Below are 6173 nucleotides of genomic sequence, written 5' to 3'. Positions count from 1 at the left end.
CCCATGTAAGGCCCTCAGATGAAGAACTAAAGAGGCTTTATAAACAGAGCTCCGAGTCCCCCGGAAACATATGAGATCAATTGTACAAAGCACTGACTTATATCAGCAATGCAAAAAGAGTAAGTTTTCCAAAAGAATAATTTTTCCAGTTTATCTTCTAACATTTGATTAGAAGTTTTAAAAGAGAGGAAATATTGAAATCACCCTTATTTTGACCATTAGTAGACTTGAGTTTCCATGCCCCCAGAAAAGCAAGTTTCTTGGCTATGTTTGTACTCTGGAAGAGTTAATCCCAAAGACAATGTTTTCCTGTAATTTTTTTTACATCACCAGTAGTGCTAAGATCAAATATCCTCTCTTTCCTCCTCTTCACTTGTAGTCAGAACTGGAAAAATTAAGTAAATGAAAGTTGTTTAAGCTCAAGATGAAAGGGATTAGGTAAGTATTTTACAGCATAAAAAAATAACTGTGTGTTAAGCAAGCTCTCCTAAGTAGTATACAATTTCTATAAGTGGCAATATGTGTTACATGTGGCTCAAAGTCTATTCTTCAATTTCCACCAGTCTGGTTTTTAACCTGCTGTTCTGAGGCCATAAGCTCTCAGAGGGAAGTCCCCTGTAATTTTATATGGAATTTGATGACTTAGAGACCCAGGGAAGAAGCGATGGAGTGGGAGTTTTCTCAACTTCACAGCTCCTACAGACTCAAACTCATTATCCAAATCTTGGATTAGTTCATTTTACAAAAGCCACCAGATAACATACATCTTGTTCACTCGTTTAATTTCATTGCTTGAGTTAAGTATCCCATGCGCTTTCTACAAGTGTATATTAGATGTCACTAGACAAAAGGAAAAGAACACTGAATCTGCCCCAGAGTTGGAGAACCAATAAGAGGAAACCAGAAGTTGTAAGATTAACCTAGTTTTTCACAGAGACACTCCTTCAAGTTTTCCCAGGAAATAAAAGGCTTCTAGTGAGGAGAAACAATAGACCTGAACAGCAGGAGCATTTGGGATGGGAGCCAGAGATAGAGAGTCACTAACAGAGAGTGGTAATTTGGAATGAATTGCTGTTTTGTATTGTGAAGCACCAGGACACAGCTGGTGTACTGGTTAACCTGAAGATTTGTAGTGACTGTATTGAAATGGTAATGAAGTTTTTATTTTATGATTGCAGATGTCTGTAGATTATTGTTATTAAGCTTATTAGTGTAACAGTACAAATATGAGATTTTTTATTTACTTGGTTTCTTATTTCTGGGTGCTTTGTTCAAGCCCTTTTCACCCAAGTGAAGGAAGCCAAAGCTGTGCAATAGCCAAAACGAGCGGAACCATCAGGCTATGTAGAACATTCATGTGTTCTATCAATGCAGGGCTCTCCTACACTTCAGAGAATGCTCCCATTTGTCCTTGGGCCTGAAGCAGTGTTGTCCAGAAATCTGTTTACAGGGAAAATGACCAGTAATAGTAACAGTGATACCAACCCCTGTTCTAGAATTGGACTGCTCCTTCAGTTTCCCCATGTATAAAGTGTAATATTTGACACTTCACTTCCCCCACCTCTAAGAATCAAGTGTCCTCATCTGAATAGATAGGGTTACAAAAAATGCTACCACAGTCATGAAGTCATTGTGAGGATTATGTGAGATCATCTGAATGCAGCATTGTCCATTACGGTGGCTATTAACCTGAAAGGATTTTCTGGTGTGAATGATACCTTAAGAATTTTACTCCAGGGGCTAGATGGTGCACAAAGACCTGGATTCGAGCCCCAACTCCCCATGTACAAAGAGGACACTTCAGGAGTGGTAAAGCAGGTTTGCCGGTATCTCTCTCCCTCTTTATTTCCTCCACCCTTCTTAATTTCCTTCTGTCTTATAAAATAAAGTTGGGGGGAGTGGATAGTGGCTGCTAAGAGTGGTGGATTCATGGTGCCAGCACTGAGCCCCAAACATAATCCTGGTGGCAATAAGAATGAATGAATGAATAAATGAATGAATGAATGAATGAATGAATGAATTTCATTCCAAAGATTTGAGATATAGAATTCTGTCCGAAGGGCTGGAAGATAGCACAATGGCTATGCAAAAGTCTTATGCCTGAAGCTCCAAAGTCTCTTCCTCTTTCTCTCATGATTAGTCAACAGTTTGTTCTGCTTTATATCTTAACTCTTTTTCAGCCACCAAGTTCCAGATGCTACCATGATGTCAGCCTGACTTCCCCGGGCACATGACCCCACCAATGTGTCCTGGAACCCTGCTTCCGTAGGGCCCTAACCCACTAGGGAAAGAGAGAGGCAGGCTGGGAATATGGGTCAACCTGCCAACGCCCATATGTTCATCAGGGAAGCAATGACAGAAGCCAGACCTTCCACCTTCTGCATCCCACAATGGTCCTGAGTCCATGCTCCCAGAGGGATAAACAATAGGAAAGCTATCAGGGGAGGGGATGGGATACAGAGTTCTGGTGGTGGGAATTGTGTGGAACTGTACCCCTCTTATCCTATGGACTTGTCAATATTTCCATTTTATAAATGAATAAATTAAAATAAATAAAAATTTTTAAAAGAACTCTGTCAGAAACTTGATAATCTTGCAAAGTACTCTGTTTAATCAACTAATTCAAAACAAATACACATATGTATGTATATAGTATAAAAAACTATTTTCAAGCAGCAAAATAACTAATATTCAGCTAGTATTTATAATTGCTAAGCATAGTATATCTTTCAGAATGAAGAAGCTGCTAAAGAATATTGATATCTCTCAAGACACTGTTATTCGAGAATTCCAAATAGCATTATAAAATGAGAAAAGTGGCTGGGATTCCATTTACAAAAATGTCAAGTGGTTGTTAAGTGAGATAAGCCAAAAAAAAAAAAAAAAGAGAGAGAGAGAGAGAGAGAAGGACAAACATTGGGTGATCTCACCTGACAGAACTTTGGGACAAACTAGATGGAACTGAAGGAACTAGGGAAGGAAGTGAAAGACAATGACCAAATGGTCTCACTGAGAAGTGGAATATAGAAACTTGAAACACGTGATCTTGCAAAAGAAAAAAAAAAAAGTTGTCAACCTGTCTCTAGTATCTTGGGAGAATGATGGTGGTTATCCTTGGGGCTGAAAGAGCACTGAATTATTTTATAACCACACAAATCATTATTAAACCACTAATTTAAAAAATTAAGATACATGGACAGAAAGGGAAGTGGCAACGGAACTGCGTGTAGTGTATTGCACCAAAGCAAAGGACTCTGGGGAAGAAAGGGAAGGCGAGGTGGGTAGGGAGGGCATTGGACTGCTGGTGCATGGTGGTGGAAAGGAACCAGATTAGAGATGAAAGTGTTCTGCAGACACTGGCCACAGAGAGAAGAAAGTGTGCCCATGTGCCAACGACTGTACTGTAAACCACCCTCCAATAAAATGGAATTCAAATGACTTTGCTTTCATTATGCTTTCTTTTCAGGATGTTCCTAAGGACATAGAAAATGTATAGGAAGATAGATGAGTCGCTCTAGGGAATTAAAAAAAAAAAAGTCAGTAACCCCTAAGATAGCCCATATGTGAAGATAAAGTCATTACCACTATGTCTTCCAAAATTCACGATCACTAGATGACCAGCTAAAAACTCCTCTTTCAGTTGTGTAACTCTGCAGTTCCCACTGGTGCAGGGATGTGATGTGGCTGATTCCGAACCAACTAGAGACATTAATGAAGAATCCTGAGCTTCACAGCCGAATGTATCAGGACCTAGTCATAAATTTACAATAAAGACAACAACTAATGCATATTATCTATCTTCTGTACATTTCTAACAAAATCCGATTAAAAATAGCTTCTGGTTTCCTTGCTCTAAGATTACAGGTGATTTAATATTTTTTAAAAAAATTATTATTAGAAAAGCATTACCAATTTAAGCCCAAGGTTCAAATTCAGTCAGTTTACTCATTTGAAACCTTAGGTGCTTAGACTGAAGGAATATATACTCAGAACTGAAGTCTATGCATTAAAAAGCTCAAGACATTCAATATTCAACTATAGCTCTTAGCTTATAGACATTCCTTTCATAGTGTTGCTAACCTATTCCCTGAAGCCAAGATTGTCCCTGATAATATTGGAAGCAGTAAGAAAACACTGTAAACTCCCCATAAACTCCCTTGATCCATAGTCCTAGCAGGGAGAAGTGATAGGATGAAGATAAGAGGACTCTGCACTCCAACTCCATCAGATCCCAGAGAGAGAGAAGGAAAGGGAGAGGGACATCTGGAGGTAGCTATGATGTTATGAGTGGCTAAGAGGGGAAGAGAGGATTCAATCAAAAGAAAGAAGGGGCTACTATGTATAAATGTGGACAGATAGTTGTAGAGAAGATGCTTGGCCCGTGTCTACAGCCTTAGGGGAACTGCGGTGGATTGCAGTGGGGAGAGTGAAGATTCAGAACTCTGGTGGTGGGAATGGTGTGGATTCAAACCCCTGTTGACATGTAATTCTGTAATATAAAAATACATTTAAAGGAAAAGACTGTAAAAAAAAAAAAAGAAAGAAAAAGAAAACAGTGTGAAGCACTAATTTGGAATGGGAGAGTGTTGGGGAGTTGAGAGGTAAACTGAACCCTCAAGCACATTAATATTTCTGAGGGTGACTGGGAAGGTGAATCTGCAGGTAGAACACAGGACTTGCACACAAGCAGTTCTGAGATTATTCCCAGCACTGCATCCTTTACAGCATTTGCCTATGGAAGCTAGATTTCTGTCACACACACACACACACACACACACACACACACACACACACACACACACACACGGACTAACAATGCTACATCTTTGCTTAGAAACAGAGATCTAGGGGAGTTGGGTGGTAGCGCAGCAGGTTAAGCACACGTGTCGCAAAGCGCAAGAACCAGCATAAGGATCCCAGTTCAAGCCCCCAGCTTCCCACCTGCAGGGGAGTCGCTTCACAGGCAGTGAAGCAGGTCTGCAGGTGTCTGTCTTTCTCTCCCCCTCTCTGTCTTCCCCTCCTCTCTCCATTTCTCTCTGTCCTATCCAATAACAACATCAATAACAACAACAACTATAACAATAAAACAACAAGGGCAACAAAAGGGAATAAATAAATAAATGTTTTTTAAAAAGAAAGAAACAGAGATCTCCTGCAACATTTACCAAGATGTTTGCATATGAAATAGCTATCCAGAGTCTAGTAAGGATAGGCCACATTAATAATTGCCACATTTGATACAGAAAATGTCCTTACTGATCTTCAAATAGGATTGATGGGAACTTGGGAAGTGTTAATCATTGTCTGATAGTTCTCTAGGTCCCACACATGACAGAATTAGCAGACTCATTCAAATGACTACTGTGGCAAGAACACATTAATCAGTTAATATATCCTCTAGATGTGCCACTTGGGGACAGAGTAGACTTCTGATCAGTTTTGTCACATTGATTTGACTCATAATCATAAACTCGCACTGCATGCTATTTGGTAAGAGTGTGTGTGTGTGTGTGTGTGTGTGTGTGTGTGTGTGTCTGAGACAAGAAGATTAGGAAGAGTCTAACGTGGATTTTTTTTTTTTTTTACCAGAGCACTGCTCAGCTCTGCCTTATGGTGGTGCGGGGATTGAACATGGGACCTTGTAGCGTCAGGCATGAGTCTGTTTACATAACCATTATGCTATCTACCCAAACATGAATTCTGAGTCTTCTGTGCTGATACTAGAAAACACACGGTTTGTCAGGAAACATGGAAGGTGGATAAAGCAGAGAACAGGTTCTGTGGCCGCCAATTCTCATAACTTTCCCTCGTTGGAATGATCTTTCTACTCTTTAACTTCAGGGAGCAAGCATTTTGTTGAACTTCACAAAGGTGAATGGTAAGAAGCTCTTAAGTAAGAAGAGTCTCTGGGCATAAATGCCTGCCAAATGCTTATTTTCCACACCACTCAGGAAGGTATCTGATACCTTTCTGAACAGCTGATTAAAATGCTTAACACTAATTCACCTTTTATCTAAAGATAAAATACATTGAATGCGGAATGACTGAAGAATCTCTTCTTATGTTTAGATTTTTTTAAGTGTGTAATAGTCTGGTTCTTACTCTCAGAGTGAAAGCAAGTAGATAAGATATTACTGAGGAATCTTTTCCTGAATAAAATCTAAGTTCAGCAT

The sequence above is a fragment of the Erinaceus europaeus genome, chromosome 7 (assembly GCF_950295315.1).
Source record: "Erinaceus europaeus chromosome 7, mEriEur2.1, whole genome shotgun sequence".
NCBI lineage: Eukaryota > Metazoa > Chordata > Mammalia > Eulipotyphla > Erinaceidae > Erinaceus > Erinaceus europaeus.
The sequence above is the reverse complement of the archived record's forward strand: the minus strand, read 5'-3'. Positions refer to the sequence as shown.